Genomic DNA, 22310 nt, shown 5'->3' with positions numbered 1-22310 from the left:
AACCTAGTGGTGTGTCAGTGTAGGGAAATGCAATGAAATATGCGTTATTTTGAAAAAAAGGATAAAATAGTACCAAAAATGGTAGAGAATAAGGTACTTTGTTTCAGCCATAGGGACCCGGGTTCGCGACCGCTATGAGAGAAGTGCTTGTACTCGAGTTTGAGCTTTATTTCGTGAAAATATGTTAAATGGTTCTTAAGATATAGACCAAAACAGATTATAATACACGACAATTAGTAACAATTCAATATGCACATAATGACATATAATATATTGTTAGACGGTTGCCAGCCAACATTTTTACGTGAAATAAGAAAATTAAAACAAAATTGAATAGCTCCTTGGTAATTGGAATCAATTTTTGACAGAAGGTGTGCGTCATGTGATCTCATTGAAAAGGTAAGGGTTATAGTCGTTCATGTAGAATATATGTTTCTAACTTCATTATTTTATGCTCTTTCTGCTAATTTGTGCCTTTCGTACCTATCCTGATGTGTAGAATATGAAAACAACATATTTTGTTCTTACATTGAAAATATATATCCAGGGTGCATCAAAATAAACCGTTGCAGAAGACAAGATAACACTTCGATTTCAGAAAGTTTTAAAAGTTTGATATAATTAGGTAGTTTCTCTTTGTGTTACGTAAGAATACACATATGTGATCCTCGGGTGTCATATGCAAGCAACCTAGTGGTGTGTCAGTGTAGGGAAATGCAATGAAATATGCGTTATTTTGAAAAAAAGAATAAAATAGTACCAAAAATGGTAGAGAATAAGGTACTTTGTTTCAGCCATAGGGACCCGGGTTCGCGACCGCTATGAGAGAAGTGCTTGTACTCGAGTTTGAGCTTTATTTCGTGAAAATATGTTAAATGGTTCTTAAGATATAGACCAAAACAGATTATAATACACGACAATTAGTAACAATTCAATATGCACATAATGACATATAATATATTGTTAGACGGTTGCCAGCCAACATTTTTACGTGAAATAAGAAAATTAAAACAAAATTGAATAGCTCCGTGGTAACTGGAATCAATTTTTGACAAAAGGTGTGCGTCATGTGATCTCATTGAATAGGTAAGGGTTATAGTCGTTCATATAGAATATATGTTTCTAACTTCATTATTTTATGCTCTTTCTGCTAATTTGTGCCTTTCGTACCTATCCTGATGTGTAGAATATGAAAACAACATATTTTGTTCTTACATTGAAAATATATATACAGGGTGCATCAAAATAAACCGTTGCAGAAGACAAGATAACACTTCGATTTCAGAAAGTTTTAAAAGTTTGATATAATTAGGTAGTTTCTCTTTGTGTTACGTAAAAATACACATATGTGATCCTCGGGTGTCATATGCAAGCAACCTAGTGGTGTGTCAGTGTAGGGAAATGCAGTGAAATATGCGTTATTTTGAAAAAAAAGGATAAAATAGTACCAAAAATGGTAGAGAATAAGGTACTTTGTTTCAGCCATAGGGACCCGGTTTCGCGACCGCTATGAGAGAAGTGCTTGTACTCGAGTTTGAGCTTTATTTCGTGAAAATATGTTAAATGGTTCTTAAGATATAGACCAAAACAGATTATAATACACGACAATTAGTAACAATTCAATATGCACATAATGACATATAATATATTGTTAGACGGTTGCCAGCCAACATTTTTACGTGAAATAAGAAAATTAAAACAAAATTGAATAGCTCCGTGGTAATTGGAATCAATTTTTGACAGAAGGTGTGCGTAATGTGATCTCATTGAAAAGGTAAGGGTTATAGTCGTTCATGTAGAATATATGTTTCTAACTTCATTATTTTATGCTCTTTCTGCTAATTTGTGCCTTTCGTACCTATCCTGATGTGTAGAATATGAAAACAACATATTTTGTTCTTACATTGAAAATATATATCCAGGGTGCATCAAAATAAACCGTTGCAGAAGACAAGATAACACTTCGATTTCAGAAAGTTTTAAAAGTTTGATATAATTAGGTAGTTTCTCTTTGTGTTACGTAAAAATACACATATGTGATCCTCGGGTGTCATATTCAAGCAACCTAGTGGTGTGTCAGTGTAGGGAAATGCAGTGAAATATGCGTTATTTTGAAAAAAAGAATAAAATAGTACCAAAAATGGTAGAGAATAAGGCACTTTGTTTCAGCCATAGGGACCCGGGTTCGCGACCGCTATGAGAGAAGTGCTTGTACTCGAGTTTGAGCTTTATTTCGTGAAAATATGTTAAATGGTTCATAAGATATAGACTAAAACACATTATAATACACGACAATTAGTAACAATTCAATATGCACATAATGACATATAATATATTGTTAGACGGTTGCCAGCCAACATTTTTACGTGAAATAAGAGAATTAAAACAAAATTGAATAGCTCCGTGGTAATTGGAATCAATTTTTGACAGAAGGTGTGCGTCATGTGATCTCATTGAAAAGGTAAGGGTTATAGTCGTTCATGTAGAATATATGTTTCTAACTTCATTATTTTATGCTCTTTCTGCTAATTTGTGCCTTTCGTACCTATCCTGATGTGTAGAATATGAAAACAACATATTTTGTTCTTACATTGAAAATATATATACAGGGTGCATCAAAATAAACCGTTGCAGAAGACAAGATAACACTTCGATTTCAGAAAGTTTTAAAAGTTTGATATAATTAGGTAGTTTCTCTTTGTGTTACGTAAAAATACACATATGTGATCCACGGGTGTCATATGCAAGCAACCTAGTGGTGTGTCAGTGTAGGGAAATGCAGTGAAATATGCGTTATTTTGAAAAAAAGAATAAAATAGTACCAAAAAATGGTAGAGAATAAGGTACTTTGTTTCAGCCATAGGGACCCGGGTTCGCGACCGCTATGAGAGAAGTGCTTGTACTCGAGTTTGAGCTTCATTTCGTGAAAATATGTTAAATGGTTCTTAAGATATAGACTAAAACACATTATAATACACGACAATTAATAACAATTCAATATGCAAAAATGACATATAATATATTGTTAGACGGTTGCCAGCCAACATTTTTACGTGAAATAAGAAAATTAAAACAAAATTGAATAGCTCCGTGGTAATTGGAATCAATTTTTGACAGAAGGTGTGCGTCATGTGATCTCATTGAAAAGGTAAGGGTTATAGTCGTTCATGTAGAATATATGTTTCTAACTTCATTATTTTATGCTCTTTCTGCTAATTTGTGCCTTTCGTACCTATCCTGATGTGTAGAATATGAAAACAACATATTTTGTTCTTACATTGAAAATATATATACAGGGTGCATCAAAATAAACCGTTGCAGAAGACAAGATAACACTTCGATTTCAGAAAGTTTTAAGAGTTTGATATAATTAGGTAGTTTCTCTTTGTGTTACGTAAAAATACACATATGTGATCCTCGGGTGTCATATTCAAGCAACCTAGTGGTGTGTCAGTGTAGGGAAATGCAGTGAAATATGCGTTATTTTGAAAAAAAGAATAAAATAGTACCAAAAATGGTAGAGAATAAGGCACTTTGTTTCAGCCATAGGGACCCGGTTTCGCGACCGCTATGAGAGAAGTGCTTGTACTCGAGTTTGAGCTTTATTTCGTGAAAATATGTTAAATGGTTCATAAGATATAGACTAAAACACATTATAATACACGACAATTAGTAACAATTCAATATGCACATAATGACATATAATATATTGTTAGACGGTTGCCAGCCAACATTTTTACGTGAAATAAGAAAATTAAAACAAAATTGAATAGCTCCGTGGTAATTGGAATCAATTTTTGACAAAAGGTGTGCGTCATGTGATCTCATTGAAAAGGTAAGTTTTATAGTCGTTCATGTAGAATATATGTTTCTAACTTCATTATTTTATGCTCTTTCTGCTAATTTGTGCCTTTCGTACCTATCCTGATGTGTAGAATATGAAAACAACATATTTTGTTCTTACATTGAAAATATATATCCAGGGTGCATCAAAATAAACCGTTGCAGAAGACAAGATAACACTTCGATTTCAGAAAGTTTTAAAAGTTTGATATAATTAGGTAGTTTCTCTTTGTGTTACGTAAGAATACACATATGTGATCCTCGGGTGTCATATGCAAGCAACCTAGTGGTGTGTCAGTGTAGGGAAATGCAATGAAATATGCGTTATTTTGAAAAAAAGGATAAAATAGTACCAAAAATGGTAGAGAATAAGGTACTTTGTTTCAGCCATAGGGACCCGGGTTCGCGACCGCTATGAGAGAAGTGCTTGTACTCGAGTTTGAGCTTTATTTCGTGAAAATATGTTAAATGGTTCTTAAGATATAGACCAAAACAGATTATAATACACGACAATTAGTAACAATTCAATATGCACATAATGACATATAATATATTGTTAGACGGTTGCCAGCCAACATTTTTACGTGAAATAAGAAAATTAAAACAAAATTGAATAGCTCCGTGGTAATTGGAATCAATTTTTGACAAAAGGTGTGCGTCATGTGATCTCATTGAATAGGTAAGGGTTATAGTCGTTCATATAGAATATATGTTTCTAACTTCATTATTTTATGCTCTTTCTGCTAATTTGTGCCTTTCGTACCTATACTGATGTGTAGAATATGAAAACAACATATTTTGTTCTTACATTGAAAATATATATACAGGGTGCATCAAAATAAACCGTTGCAGAAGACAAGATAACACTTCGATTTCAGAAAGTTTTAAAAGTTTGATATAATTAGGTAGTTTCTCTTTGTGTTACGTAAAAATACACATATGTGATCCTCGGGTGTCATATGCAAGCAACCTAGTGGTGTGTCAGTGTAGGGAAATGCAGTGAAATATGCGTTATTTTGAAAAAAAAGGATAAAATAGTACCAAAAATGGTAGAGAATAAGGTACTTTGTTTCAGCCATAGGGACCCGGTTTCGCGACCGCTATGAGAGAAGTGCTTGTACTCGAGTTTGAGCTTTATTTCGTGAAAATATGTTAAATGGTTCTTAAGATATAGACCAAAACAGATTATAATACACGACAATTAGTAACAATTCAATATGCACATAATGACATATAATATATTGTTAGACGGTTGCCAGCCAACATTTTTACGTGAAATAAGAAAATTAAAACAAAATTGAATAGCTCCGTGGTAATTGGAATCAATTTTTGACAGAAGGTGTGCGTAATGTGATCTCATTGAAAAGGTAAGGGTTATAGTCGTTCATGTAGAATATATGTTTCTAACTTCATTATTTTATGCTCTTTCTGCTAATTTGTGCCTTTCGTACCTATCCTGATGTGTAGAATATGAAAACAACATATTTTGTTCTTACATTGAAAATATATATCCAGGGTGCATCAAAATAAACCGTTGCAGAAGACAAGATAACACTTCGATTTCAGAAAGTTTTAAAAGTTTGATATAATTAGGTAGTTTCTCTTTGTGTTACGTAAAAATACACATATGTGATCCTCGGGTGTCATATTCAAGCAACCTAGTGGTGTGTCAGTGTAGGGAAATGCAGTGAAATATGCGTTATTTTGAAAAAAAGAATAAAATAGTACCAAAAATGGTAGAGAATAAGGCACTTTGTTTCAGCCATAGGGACCCGGGTTCGCGACCGCTATGAGAGAAGTGCTTGTACTCGAGTTTGAGCTTTATTTCGTGAAAATATGTTAAATGGTTCATAAGATATAGACTAAAACACATTATAATACACGACAATTAGTAACAATTCAATATGCACATAATGACATATAATATATTGTTAGACGGTTGCCAGCCAACATTTTTACGTGAAATAAGAGAATTAAAACAAAATTGAATAGCTCCGTGGTAATTGGAATCAATTTTTGACAGAAGGTGTGCGTCATGTGATCTCATTGAAAAGGTAAGGGTTATAGTCGTTCATGTAGAATATATGTTTCTAACTTCATTATTTTATGCTCTTTCTGCTAATTTGTGCCTTTCGTACCTATCCTGATGTGTAGAATATGAAAACAACATATTTTGTTCTTACATTGAAAATATATATACAGGGTGCATCAAAATAAACCGTTGCAGAAGACAAGATAACACTTCGATTTCAGAAAGTTTTAAAAGTTTGATATAATTAGGTAGTTTCTCTTTGTGTTACGTAAAAATACACATATGTGATCCACGGGTGTCATATGCAAGCAACCTAGTGGTGTGTCAGTGTAGGGAAATGCAGTGAAATATGCGTTATTTTGAAAAAAAGAATAAAATAGTACCAAAAAATGGTAGAGAATAAGGTACTTTGTTTCAGCCATAGGGACCCGGGTTCGCGACCGCTATGAGAGAAGTGCTTGTACTCGAGTTTGAGCTTCATTTCGTGAAAATATGTTAAATGGTTCTTAAGATATAGACTAAAACACATTATAATACACGACAATTAGTAACAATTCAATATGCAAAAATGACATATAATATATTGTTAGACGGTTGCCAGCCAACATTTTTACGTTAAATAAGAAAATTAAAACAAAATTGAATAGCTCCGTGGTAATTGGAATCAATTTTTGACAGAAGGTGTGCGTCATGTGATCTCATTGAAAAGGTAAGGGTTATAGTCGTTCATGTAGAATATATGTTTCTAACTTCATTATTTTATGCTCTTTCTGCTAATTTGTGCCTTTCGTACCTATCCTGATGTGTAGAATATGAAAACAACATATTTTGTTCTTACATTGAAAATATATATACAGGGTGCATCAAAATAAACCGTTGCAGAAGACAAGATAACACTTCGATTTCAGAAAGTTTTAAAAGTTTGATATAATTAGGTAGTTTCTCTTTGTGTTACGTAAGAATACACATATGTGATCCTCGGGTGTCATATGCAAGCAACCTAGTGGTGTGTCAGTGTAGGGAAATGCAATGAAATATGCGTTATTTTGAAAAAAAGAATAAAATAGTACCAAAAATGGTAGAGAATAAGGTACTTTGTTTCAGCCATAGGGACCCGGGTTCGCGACCGCTATGAGAGAAGTGCTTGTACTCGAGTTTGAGCTTTATTTCGTGAAAATATGTTAAATGGTTCTTAAGATATAGACCAAAACAGATTATAATACACGACAATTAGTAACAATTCAATATGCACATAATGACATATAATATATTGTTAGACGGTTGCCAGCCAACATTTTTACGTGAAATAAGAAAATTAAAACAAAATTGAATAGCTCCGTGGTAATTGGAATCAATTTTTGACAAAAGGTGTGCGTCATGTGATCTCATTGAAAAGGTAAGTTTTATAGTCGTTCATGTAGAATATATGTTTCTAACTTCATTATTTTATGCTCTTTCTGCTAATTTGTGCCTTTCGTACCTATCCTGATGTGTAGAATATGAAAACAACATATTTTGTTCTTACATTGAAAATATATATCCAGGGTGCATCAAAATAAACCGTTGCAGAAGACAAGATAACACTTCGATTTCAGAAAGTTTTAAAAGTTTGATATAATTAGGTAGTTTCTCTTTGTGTTACGTAAGAATACACATATGTGATCCTCGGGTGTCATATGCAAGCAACCTAGTGGTGTGTCAGTGTAGGGAAATGCAATGAAATATGCGTTATTTTGAAAAAAAGAATAAAATAGTACCAAAAATGGTAGAGAATAAGGTACTTTGTTTCAGCCATAGGGACCCGGGTTCGCGACCGCTATGAGAGAAGTGCTTGTACTCGAGTTTGAGCTTTATTTCGTGAAAATATGTTAAATGGTTCTTAAGATATAGACCAAAACAGATTATAATACACGACAATTAGTAACAATTCAATATGCACATAATGACATATAATATATTGTTAGACGGTTGCCAGCCAACATTTTTACGTGAAATAAGAAAATTAAAACAAAATTGAATAGCTCCGTGGTAATTGGAATCAATTTTTGACAAAAGGTGTGCGTCATGTGATCTCATTGAAAAGGTAAGGGTTATAGTCGTTCATGTAGAATATATGTTTCTAACTTCATTATTTTATGCTCTTTCTGCTAATTTGTGCCTTTCGTACCTATCCTGATGTGTAGAATATGAAAACAACATATTTTGTTCTTACATTGAAAATATATATACAGGGTGCATCAAAATAAACCGTTGCAGAAGACAAGATAACACTTCGATTTCAGAAAGTTTTAAAAGTTTGATATAATTAGGTAGTTTCTCTTTGTGTTACGTAAGAATACACATATGTGATCCTCGGGTGTCATATGCAAGCAACCTAGTGGTGTGTCAGTGTAGGGAAATGCAATGAAATATGCGTTATTTTGAAAAAAAGAATAAAATAGTACCAAAAATGGTAGAGAATAAGGTACTTTGTTTCAGCCATAGGGACCCGGGTTCGCGACCGCTATGAGAGAAGTGCTTGTACTCGAGTTTGAGCTTTATTTCGTGAAAATATGTTAAATGGTTCTTAAGATATAGACCAAAACAGATTATAATACACGACAATTAGTAACAATTCAATATGCACATAATGACATATAATATATTGTTAGACGGTTGCCAGCCAACATTTTTACGTGAAATAAGAAAATTAAAACAAAATTGAATAGCTCCGTGGTAATTGGAATCAATTTTTGACAAAAGGTGTGCGTCATGTGATCTCATTGAAAAGGTAAGTTTTATAGTCGTTCATGTAGAATATATGTTTCTAACTTCATTATTTTATGCTCTTTCTGCTAATTTGTGCCTTTCGTACCTATCCTGATGTGTAGAATATGAAAACAACATATTTTGTTCTTACATTGAAAATATATATCCAGGGTGCATCAAAATAAACCGTTGCAGAAGACAAGATAACACTTCGATTTCAGAAAGTTTTAAAAGTTTGATATAATTAGGTAGTTTCTCTTTGTGTTACGTAAGAATACACATATGTGATCCTCGGGTGTCATATGCAAGCAACCTAGTGGTGTGTCAGTGTAGGGAAATGCAATGAAATATGCGTTATTTTGAAAAAAAAAAGGATAAAATAGTACCTAAAATGGTAGAGAATAAGGTACTTTGTTTCAGCCATAGGGACCCGGTTTCGCGACCGCTATGAGAGAAGTGCTTGTACTCGAGTTTGAGCTTTATTTCGTGAAAATATGTTAAATGGTTCTTAAGATATAGACCAAAACAGATTATAATACACGACAATTAGTAACAATTCAATATGCACATAATGACATATAATATATTGTTAGACGGTTGCCAGCCAACATTTTTACGTGAAATAAGAAAATTAAAAGAAAATTGAATAGCTCCGTGGTAATTGGAATCAATTTTTGACAGAAGATGTGCGTCATGTGATCTCATTGATAAGGTACGGGTTATAGTCGTTCATGTAGAATATATGTTTCTAACTTCATTACTTTATGCTCTTTCTGCTAATTTGTGCCTTTCGTACCTATCCTGATGTGTAGAATATGAAAACAACATATTTTGTTCTTACATTGAAAATATATATACAGGGTACATCAAAATAAACCGTTGCAGAAGACAAGTTAACACTTCGATTTCAGAAAGTTTTAAAAGTTTGATATAATTAGGTAGTTTCTCTTTGTGTTACGTAAAAATACACATATGTGATCCTCGGGTGTCTAATGCAAGCAACCTAGTGGTGTGTCAGTGTAGGGAAATGCCGTGAAATATGCGTTATTTTGAAAAAAAGAATAAAATAGTACCAAAAATGGTAGAGAATAAGGTACTTTGTTTCAGCCATAGGGACCCGGGTTCGCGACCGCTATGAGAGAAGTGCTTGTACTCGAGTTTGAGCTTTATTTCGTGAAAATATGTTAAATGGTTCTTAAGATATAGACCAAAACAGATTATAATACACGACAATTAGTAACAATTCAATATGCACATAATGACATATAATATATTGTTAGACGATTGCCAGCCAACATTTTTACGTGAAATAAGAAAATTAAAACAAAATTGAATAGCTCCGTGGTAATTGGAATCAATTTTTGACAGAAGGTGTGCGTAATGTGATCTCATTGAAAAGGTAAGGGTTATAGTCGTTCATGTAGAATATATGTTTCTAACTTCATTATTTTATGCTCTTTCTGCTAATTTGTGCCTTTCGTACCTATCCTGATGTGTAGAATATGAAAACAACATATTTTGTTCTTACATTGAATATATATATACAGGGTGCATCAAAATAAACCGTTGCAGAATACAAGATAACACTTCGATTTCAGAAAGTTTTAAAAGTTTGATATAATTAGGTAGTTTCTCTTTGTGTTACGTAAAAATACACATATGTGATCCTCGGGTGTCATATGCAAGCAACCTAGTGGTGTGTCAGTGTAGGGAAATGCAGTGAAATATGCGTTATTTTGAAAAAAAGAATATAATAGTACCAAAAATGGTAGAGAATAAGGTACATTGTTTCAGCCATAGGGACCCGGGTTCGCGACCGCTATGAGAGAAGTGCTTGTACTCGAGTTTGAGCTTTATTTCGTGAAAATATGTTAAATGGTTCTTAAGATATAGACCAAAACAGATTATAATACACGACAATTAGTAACAATTCAATATGCACATAATGACATATAATATATTGTTAGACGGTTGCCAGCCAACATTTTTACGTGAAATAAGAAAATTAAAACAAAATTGAATAGCTCCGTGGTAATTGGAATCAATTTTTGACAAAAGGTGTGCGTCATGTGATCTCATTGAATAGGTAAGGGTTATAGTCGTTCATATAGAATATATGTTTCTAACTTCATTATTTTATGCTCTTTCTGCTAATTTGTGCCTTTCGTACCTATCCTGATGTGTAGAATATGAAAACAACATATTTTGTTCTTACATTGAAAATATATATACAGGGTGCATCAAAATAAACCGTTGCAGAAGACAAGATAACACTTCGATTTCAGAAAGTTTTAAAAGTTTGATATAATTAGGTAGTTTCTCTTTGTGTTACGTAAAAATACACATATGTGATCCTCGGGTGTCATATGCAAGCAACCTAGTGGTGTGTCAGTGTAGGGAAATGCAGTGAAATATGCGTTATTTTGAAAAAAAAGGATAAAATAGTACCAAAAATGGTAGAGAATAAGGTACTTTGTTTCAGCCATAGGGACCCGGTTTCGCGACCGCTATGAGAGAAGTGCTTGTACTCGAGTTTGAGCTTTATTTCGTGAAAATATGTTAAATGGTTCTTAAGATATAGACCAAAACAGATTATAATACACGACAATTAGTAACAATTCAATATGCACATAATGACATATAATATATTGTTAGACGGTTGCCAGCCAACATTTTTACGTGAAATAAGAAAATTAAAACAAAATTGAATAGCTCCGTGGTAATTGGAATCAATTTTTGACAGAAGGTGTGCGTAATGTGATCTCATTGAAAAGGTAAGGGTTATAGTCGTTCATGTAGAATATATGTTTCTAACTTCATTATTTTATGCTCTTTCTGCTAATTTGTGCCTTTCGTACCTATCCTGATGTGTAGAATATGAAAACAACATATTTTGTTCTTACATTGAAAATATATATCCAGGGTGCATCAAAATAAACCGTTGCAGAAGACAAGATAACACTTCGATTTCAGAAAGTTTTAAAAGTTTGATATAATTAGGTAGTTTCTCTTTGTGTTACGTAAAAATACACATATGTGATCCTCGGGTGTCATATTCAAGCAACCTAGTGGTGTGTCAGTGTAGGGAAATGCAGTGAAATATGCGTTATTTTGAAAAAAAGAATAAAATAGTACCAAAAATGGTAGAGAATAAGGCACTTTGTTTCAGCCATAGGGACCCGGGTTCGCGACCGCTATGAGAGAAGTGCTTGTACTCGAGTTTGAGCTTTATTTCGTGAAAATATGTTAAATGGTTCATAAGATATAGACTAAAACACATTATAATACACGACAATTAGTAACAATTCAATATGCACATAATGACATATAATATATTGTTAGACGGTTGCCAGCCAACATTTTTACGTGAAATAAGAGAATTAAAACAAAATTGAATAGCTCCGTGGTAATTGGAATCAATTTTTGACAGAAGGTGTGCGTCATGTGATCTCATTGAAAAGGTAAGGGTTATAGTCGTTCATGTAGAATATATGTTTCTAACTTCATTATTTTATGCTCTTTCTGCTAATTTGTGCCTTTCGTACCTATCCTGATGTGTAGAATATGAAAACAACATATTTTGTTCTTACATTGAAAATATATATACAGGGTGCATCAAAATAAACCGTTGCAGAAGACAAGATAACACTTCGATTTCAGAAAGTTTTAAAAGTTTGATATAATTAGGTAGTTTCTCTTTGTGTTACGTAAAAATACACATATGTGATCCACGGGTGTCATATGCAAGCAACCTAGTGGTGTGTCAGTGTAGGGAAATGCAGTGAAATATGCGTTATTTTGAAAAAAAGAATAAAATAGTACCAAAAAATGGTAGAGAATAAGGTACTTTGTTTCAGCCATAGGGACCCGGGTTCGCGACAGCTATGAGAGAAGTGCTTGTACTCGAGTTTGAGCTTCATTTCGTGAAAATATGTTAAATGGTTCTTAAGATATAGACTAAAACACATTATAATACACGACAATTAGTAACAATTCAATATGCAAAAATGACATATAATATATTGTTAGACGGTTGCCAGCCAACATTTTTACGTTAAATAAGAAAATTAAAACAAAATTGAATAGCTCCGTGGTAATTGGAATCAATTTTTGACAGAAGGTGTGCGTCATGTGATCTCATTGAAAAGGTAAGGGTTATAGTCGTTCATGTAGAATATATGTTTCTAACTTCATTATTTTATGCTCTTTCTGCTAATTTGTGCCTTTCGTACCTATCCTGATGTGTAGAATATGAAAACAACATATTTTGTTCTTACATTGAAAATATATATACAGGGTGCATCAAAATAAACCGTTGCAGAAGACAAGATAACACTTCGATTTCAGAAAGTTTTAAAAGTTTGATATAATTAGGTAGTTTCTCTTTGTGTTACGTAAGAATACACATATGTGATCCTCGGGTGTCATATGCAAGCAACCTAGTGGTGTGTCAGTGTAGGGAAATGCAGTGAAATATGCGTTATTTTGAAAAAAAGAATAAAATAGTACCAAAAATGGTAGAGAATAAGGTACTTTGTTTCAGCCATAGGGACCCGGGTTCGCGACCGCTATGAGAGAAGTGCTTGTACTCGAGTTTGAGCTTTATTTCGTGAAAATATGTTAAATGGTTCTTAAGATATAGACCAAAACAGATTATAATACACGACAATTAGTAACAATTCAATATGCACATAATGACATATAATATATTGTTAGACGGTTGCCAGCCAACATTTTTACGTGAAATAAGAAAATTAAAACAAAATTGAATAGCTCCGTGGTAATTGGAATCAATTTTTGACAAAAGGTGTGCGTCATGTGATCTCATTGAAAAGGTAAGTTTTATAGTCGTTCATGTAGAATATATGTTTCTAACTTCATTATTTTATGCTCTTTCTGCTAATTTGTGCCTTTCGTACCTATCCTGATGTGTAGAATATGAAAACAACATATTTTGTTCTTACATTGAAAATATATATCCAGGGTGCATCAAAATAAACCGTTGCAGAAGACAAGATAACACTTCGATTTCAGAAAGTTTTAAAAGTTTGATATAATTAGGTAGTTTCTCTTTGTGTTACGTAAGAATACACATATGTGATCCTCGGGTGTCATATGCAAGCAACCTAGTGGTGTGTCAGTGTAGGGAAATGCAATGAAATATGCGTTATTTTGAAAAAAAGAATAAAATAGTACCAAAAATGGTAGAGAATAAGGTACTTTGTTTCAGCCATAGGGACCCGGGTTCGCGACCGCTATGAGAGAAGTGCTTGTACTCGAGTTTGAGCTTTATTTCGTGAAAATATGTTAAATGGTTCTTAAGATATAGACCAAAACAGATTATAATACACGACAATTAGTAACAATTCAATATGCACATAATGACATATAATATATTGTTAGACGGTTGCCAGCCAACATTTTTACGTGAAATAAGAAAATTAAAACAAAATTGAATAGCTCCGTGGTAATTGGAATCAATTTTTGACAAAAGGTGTGCGTCATGTGATCTCATTGAAAAGGTAAGTTTTATAGTCGTTCATGTAGAATATATGTTTCTAACTTCATTATTTTATGCTCTTTCTGCTAATTTGTGCCTTTCGTACCTATCCTGATGTGTAGAATATGAAAACAACATATTTTGTTCTTACATTGAAAATATATATCCAGGGTGCATCAAAATAAACCGTTGCAGAAGACAAGATAACACTTCGATTTCAGAAAGTTTTAAAAGTTTGATATAATTAGGTAGTTTCTCTTTGTGTTACGTAAGAATACACATATGTGATCCTCGGGTGTCATATGCAAGCAACCTAGTGGTGTGTCAGTGTAGGGAAATGCAATGAAATATGCGTTATTTTGAAAAAAAAAGGATAAAATAGTACCTAAAATGGTAGAGAATAAGGTACTTTGTTTCAGCCATAGGGACCCGGTTTCGCGACCGCTATGAGAGAAGTGCTTGTACTCGAGTTTGAGCTTTATTTCGTGAAAATATGTTAAATGGTTCTTAAGATATAGACCAAAACAGATTATAATACACGACAATTAGTAACAATTCAATATGCACATAATGACATATAATATATTGTTAGACGGTTGCCAGCCAACATTTTTACGTGAAATAAGAAAATTAAAAGAAAATTGAATAGCTCCGTGGTAATTGGAATCAATTTTTGACAGAAGATGTGCGTCATGTGATCTCATTGAAAAGGTACGGGTTATAGTCGTTCATGTAGAATATATGTTTCTAACTTCATTACTTTATGCTCTTTCTGCTAATTTGTGCCTTTCGTACCTATCCTGATGTGTAGAATATGAAAACAACATATTTTGTTCTTACATTGAAAATATATATACAGGGTACATCAAAATAAACCGTTGCAGAAGACAAGTTAACACTTCGATTTCAGAAAGTTTTAAAAGTTTGATATAATTAGGTAGTTTCTCTTTGTGTTACGTAAAAATACACATATGTGATCCTCGGGTGTCTAATGCAAGCAACCTAGTGGTGTGTCAGTGTAGGGAAATGCCGTGAAATATGCGTTATTTTGAAAAAAAGAATAAAATAGTACCAAAAATGGTAGAGAATAAGGTACTTTGTTTCAGCCATAGGGACCCGGGTTCGCGACCGCTATGAGAGAAGTGCTTGTACTCGAGTTTGAGCTTTATTTCGTGAAAATATGTTAAATGGTTCTTAAGATATAGACCAAAACAGATTATAATACACGACAATTAGTAACAATTCAATATGCACATAATGACATATAATATATTGTTAGACGATTGCCAGCCAACATTTTTACGTGAAATAAGAAAATTAAAACAAAATTGAATAGCTCCGTGGTAATTGGAATCAATTTTTGACAGAAGGTGTGCGTAATGTGATCTCATTGAAAAGGTAAGGGTTATAGTCGTTCATGTAGAATATATGTTTCTAACTTCATTATTTTATGCTCTTTCTGCTAATTTGTGCCTTTCGTACCTATCCTGATGTGTAGAATATGAAAACAACATATTTTGTTCTTACATTGAATATATATATACAGGGTGCATCAAAATAAACCGTTGCAGAATACAAGATAACACTTCGATTTCAGAAAGTTTTAAAAGTTTGATATAATTAGGTAGTTTCTCTTTGTGTTACGTAAAAATACACATATGTGATCCTCGGGTGTCATATGCAAGCAACCTAGTGGTGTGTCAGTGTAGCGAAATGCAGTGAAATATGCGTTATTTTGAAAAAAAGAATATAATAGTACCAAAAATGGTAGAGAATAAGGTACTTTGTTTCAGCCATAGGGACCCGGGTTCGCGACCGCTATGAGAGAAGTGCTTGTACTCGAGTTTGAGCTTTATTTCGTGAAAATATGTTAAATGGTTCTTAAGATATAGACCAAAACAGATTATAATACACGACAATTAGTAACAATTCAATATGCACATAATGACATATAATATATTGTTAGACGGTTGCCAGCCAACATTTTTACGTGAAATAAGAAAATTAAAAGAAAATTGAATAGCTCCGTGGTAATTGGAATCAATTTTTGACAGAAGATGTGCGTCATGTGATCTCATTGAAAAGGTACGGGTTATAGTCGTTCATGTAGAATATATGTTTCTAACTTCATTACTTTATGCTCTTTCTGCTAATTTGTGCCTTTCGTACCTATCCTGATGTGTAGAATATGAAAACAACATATTTTGTTCTTACATTGAAAATATATATACAGGGTACATCAAAATAAACCGTTGCAGAAGACAAGTTAACACTTCGATTTCAGAAAGTTTTAAAAGTTTGATATAATTAGGTAGTTTCTCTTTGTGTTACGTAAAAATACACATATGTGATCCTCGGGTGTCTAATGCAAGCAACCTAGTGGTGTGTCAGTGTAGGGAAATGCCGTGAAATATGCGTTATTTTGAAAAAAAGAATAAAATAGTACCAAAAATGGTAGAGAATAAGGTACTTTGTTTCAGCCATAGGGACCCGGGTTCGCGACCGCTATGAGAGAAGTGCTTGTACTCGAGTTTGAGCTTTATTTCGTGAAAATATGTTAAATGGTTCTTAAGATATAGACCAAAACAGATTATAATACACGACAATTAGTAACAATTCAATATGCACATAATGACATATAATATATTGTTAGACGATTGCCAGCCAACATTTTTACGTGAAATAAGAAAATTAAAACAAAATTGAATAGCTCCGTGGTAATTGGAATCAATTTTTGACAGAAGGTGTGCGTAATGTGATCTCATTGAAAAGGTAAGGGTTATAGTCGTTCATGTAGAATATATGTTTCTAACTTCATTATTTTATGCTCTTTCTGCTAATTTGTGCCTTTCGTACCTATCCTGATGTGTAGAATATGAAAACAACATATTTTGTTCTTACATTGAATATATATATACAGGGTGCATCAAAATAAACCGTTGCAGAAGACAAGATAACACTTCGATTTCAGAAAGTTTTAAAAGTTTGATATAATTAGGTAGTTTCTCTTTGTGTTACGTAAAAATACACATATGTGATCCTCGGGTGTCATATGCAAGCAACCTAGTGGTGTGTCAGTGTAGGGAAATGCAGTGAAATATGCGTTATTTTGAAAAAAAGAATATAATAGTACCAAAAATGGTAGAGAATAAGGTACTTTGTTTCAGCCATAGGGACCCGGTTTCGCGACCGCTATGAGAGAAGTGCTTGTACTCGAGTTTGAGCTTTATTTCGTGAAAATATGTTAAATGGTTCTTAAGATATAGACCAAAACAGATTATAATACACGACAATTAGTAACAATTCAATATGCACATAATGACATATAATATATTGTTAGACGGTTGCCAGCCAACATTTTTACGTGAAATAAGAAAATTAAAACAAAATTGAATAGCTCCGTGGTAATTGGAATCAATTTTTGACAAAAGGTGTGCGTCATGTGATCTCATTGAAAAGGTAAGTTTTATAGTCGTTCATGTAGAATATATGTTTCTAACTTCATTATTTTATGCTCTTTCTGCTAATTTGTGCCTTTCGTACCTATCCTGATGTGTAGAATATGAAAACAACATATTTTGTTCTTACATTGAAAATATATATCCAGGGTGCATCAAAATAAACCGTTGCAGAAGACAAGATAACACTTCGATTTCAGAAAGTTTTAAAAGTTTGATATAATTAGGTAGTTTCTCTTTGTGTTACGTAAGAATACACATATGTGATCCTCGGGTGTCATATGCAAGCAACCTAGTGGTGTGTCAGTGTAGGGAAATGCAATGAAATATGCGTTATTTTGAAAAAAAAAGGATAAAATAGTACCTAAAATGGTAGAGAATAAGGTACTTTGTTTCAGCCATAGGGACCCGGTTTCGCGACCGCTATGAGAGAAGTGCTTGTACTCGAGTTTGAGCTTTATTTCGTGAAAATATGTTAAATGGTTCTTAAGATATAGACCAAAACAGATTATAATACACGACAATTAGTAACAATTCAATATGCACATAATGACATATAATATATTGTTAGACGGTTGCCAGCCAACATTTTTACGTGAAATAAGAAAATTAAAAGAAAATTGAATAGCTCCGTGGTAATTGGAATCAATTTTTGACAGAAGATGTGCGTCATGTGATCTCATTGAAAAGGTACGGGTTATAGTCGTTCATGTAGAATATATGTTTCTAACTTCATTACTTTATGCTCTTTCTGCTAATTTGTGCCTTTCGTACCTATCCTGATGTGTAGAATATGAAAACAACATATTTTGTTCTTACATTGAAAATATATATACAGGGTACATCAAAATAAACCGTTGCAGAAGACAAGTTAACACTTCGATTTCAGAAAGTTTTAAAAGTTTGATATAATTAGGTAGTTTCTCTTTGTGTTACGTAAAAATACACATATGTGATCCTCGGGTGTCTAATGCAAGCAACCTAGTGGTGTGTCAGTGTAGGGAAATGCCGTGAAATATGCGTTATTTTGAAAAAAAGAATAAAATAGTACCAAAAATGGTAGAGAATAAGGTACTTTGTTTCAGCCATAGGGACCCGGGTTCGCGACCGCTATGAGAGAAGTGCTTGTACTCGAGTTTGAGCTTTATTTCGTGAAAATATGTTAAATGGTTCTTAAGATATAGACCAAAACAGATTATAATACACGACAATTAGTAACAATTCAATATGCACATAATGACATATAATATATTGTTAGACGATTGCCAGCCAACATTTTTACGTGAAATAAGAAAATTAAAACAAAATTGAATAGCTCCGTGGTAATTGGAATCAATTTTTGACAGAAGGTGTGCGTAATGTGATCTCATTGAAAAGGTAAGGGTTATAGTCGTTCATGTAGAATATATGTTTCTAACTTCATTATTTTATGCTCTTTCTGCTAATTTGTGCCTTTCGTACCTATCCTGATGTGTAGAATATGAAAACAACATATTTTGTTCTTACATTGAATATATATATACAGGGTGCATCAAAATAAACCGTTGCAGAATACAAGATAACACTTCGATTTCAGAAAGTTTTAAAAGTTTGATATAATTAGGTAGTTTCTCTTTGTGTTACGTAAAAATACACATATGTGATCCTCGGGTGTCATATGCAAGCAACCTAGTGGTGTGTCAGTGTAGGGAAATGCAGTGAAATATGCGTTATTTTGAAAAAAAGAATATAATAGTACCAAAAATGGTAGAGAATAAGGTACTTTGTTTCAGCCATAGGGACCCGGGTTCGCGACCGCTATGAGAGAAGTGCTTGTACTCGAGTTTGAGCTTTATTTCGTGAAAATATGTTAAATGGTTCTTAAGATATAGACCAAAACAGATTATAATACACGACAATTAGTAACAATTCAATATGCACATAATGACATATAATATATTGTTAGACGGTTGCCAGCCAACATTTTTACGTGAAATAAGAAAATTAAAACAAAATTGAATAGCTCCGTGGTAATTGGAATCAATTTTTGACAAAAGGTGTGCGTCATGTGATCTCATTGAAAAGGTAAGTTTTATAGTCGTTCATGTAGAATATATGTTTCTAACTTCATTATTTTATGCTCTTTCTGCTAATTTGTGCCTTTCGTACCTATCCTGATGTGTAGAATATGAAAACAACATATTTTGTTCTTACATTGAAAATATATATCCAGGGTGCATCAAAATAAACCGTTGCAGAAGACAAGATAACACTTCGATTTCAGAAAGTTTTAAAAGTTTGATATAATTAGGTAGTTTCTCTTTGTGTTACGTAAGAATACACATATGTGATCCTCGGGTGTCATATGCAAGCAACCTAGTGGTGTGTCAGTGTAGGGAAATGCAATGAAATATGCGTTATTTTGAAAAAAAAAGGATAAAATAGTACCTAAAATGGTAGAGAATAAGGTACTTTGTTTCAGCCATAGGGACCCGGTTTCGCGACCGCTATGAGAGAAGTGCTTGTACTCGAGTTTGAGCTTTATTTCGTGAAAATATGTTAAATGGTTCTTAAGATATAGACCAAAACAGATTATAATACACGACAATTAGTAACAATTCAATATGCACATAATGACATATAATATATTGTTAGACGGTTGCCAGCCAACATTTTTACGTGAAATAAGAAAATTAAAAGAAAATTGAATAGCTCCGTGGTAATTGGAATCAATTTTTGACAGAAGATGTGCGTCATGTGATCTCATTGAAAAGGTACGGGTTATAGTCGTTCATGTAGAATATATGTTTCTAACTTCATTACTTTATGCTCTTTCTGCTAATTTGTGCCTTTCGTACCTATCCTGATGTGTAGAATATGAAAACAACATATTTTGTTCTTACATTGAAAATATATATACAGGGTACATCAAAATAAACCGTTGCAGAAGACAAGTTAACACTTCGATTTCAGAAAGTTTTAAAAGTTTGATATAATTAGGTAGTTTCTCTTTGTGTTACGTAAAAATACACATATGTGATCCTCGGGTGTCTAATGCAAGCAACCTAGTGGTGTGTCAGTGTAGGGAAATGCCGTGAAATATGCGTTATTTTGAAAAAAAGAATAAAATAGTACCAAAAATGGTAGAGAATAAGGTACTTTGTTTCAGCCATAGGGACCCGGGTTCGCGACCGCTATGAGAGAAGTGCTTGTACTCGAGTTTGAGCTTTATTTCGTGAAAATATGTTAAATGGTTCTTAAGATATAGACCAAAACAGATTATAATACACGACAATTAGTAACAATTCAATATGCACATAATGACATATAATATATTGTTAGACGATTGCCAGCCAACATTTTTACGTGAAATAAGAAAATTAAAACAAAATTGAATAGCTCCGTGGTAATTGGAATCAATTTTTGACAGAAGGTGTGCGTAATGTGATCTCATTGAAAAGGTAAGGGTTATAGTCGTTCATGTAGAATATATGTTTCTAACTTCATTATTTTATGCTCTTTCTGCTAATTTGTGCCTTTCGTACCTATCCTGATGTGTAGAATATGAAAACAACATATTTTGTTCTTACATTGAATATATATATACAGGGTGCATCAAAATAAACCGTTGCAGAATACAAGATAACACTTCGATTTCAGAAAGTTTTAAAAGTTTGATATAATTAGGTAGTTTCTCTTTGTGTTACGTAAAAATACACATATGTGATCCTCGGGTGTCATATGCAAGCAACCTAGTGGTGTGTCAGTGTAGGGAAATGCAATGAAATATGCGTTATTTTGAAAAAAAGAATAAAATAGTACCAAAAATGGTAGAGAATAAGGTACTTTGTTTCAGCCATAGGGACCCGGGTTCGCGACCGCTATGAGAGAAGTGCTTGTACTCGAGTTTGAGCTTTATTTCGTGAAAATATGTTAAATGGTTCTTAAGATATAGACCAAAACAGATTATAATACACGACAATTAGTAACAATTCAATATGCACATAATGACATATAATATATTGTTAGACGGTTGCCAGCCAACATTTTTACGTGAAATAAGAAAATTAAAACAAAATTGAATAGCTCCGTGGTAATTGGAATCAATTTTTGACAAAAGGTGTGCGTCATGTGATCTCATTGAAAAGGTAAGTTTTATAGTCGTTCATGTAGAATATATGTTTCTAACTTCATTATTTTATGCTCTTTCTGCTAATTTGTGCCTTTCGTACCTATCCTGATGTGTAGAATATGAAAACAACATATTTTGTTCTTACATTGAAAATATATATACAGGGTACATCAAAATAAACCGTTGCAGAAGACAAGTTAACACTTCGATTTCAGAAAGTTTTAAAAGTTTGATATAATTAGGTAGTTTCTCTTTGTGTTACGTAAAAATACACATATGTGATCCTCGGGTGTCTAATGCAAGCAACCTAGTGGTGTGTCAGTGTAGGGAAATGCCGTGAAATATGCGTTATTTTGAAAAAAAGAATAAAATAGTACCAAAAATGGTAGAGAATAAGGTACTTTGTTTCAGCCATAGGGACCCGGGTTCGCGACCGCTATGAGAGAAGTGCTTGTACTCGAGTTTGAGCTTTATTTCGTGAAAATATGTTAAATGGTTCTTAAGATATAGACCAAAACAGATTATAATACACGACAATTAGTAACAATTCAATATGCACATAATGACATATAATATATTGTTAGACGATTGCCAGCCAACATTTTTACGTGAAATAAG

This window comes from Thermobia domestica, chromosome 9, assembly GCF_964235325.1.
Source record: "Thermobia domestica chromosome 9, izTheDome1.hap1.1, whole genome shotgun sequence".
In the NCBI taxonomy this organism is placed as follows: Eukaryota; Metazoa; Arthropoda; class Insecta; order Zygentoma; family Lepismatidae; genus Thermobia; species Thermobia domestica.
The sequence above is the reverse complement of the archived record's forward strand: the minus strand, read 5'-3'. Positions refer to the sequence as shown.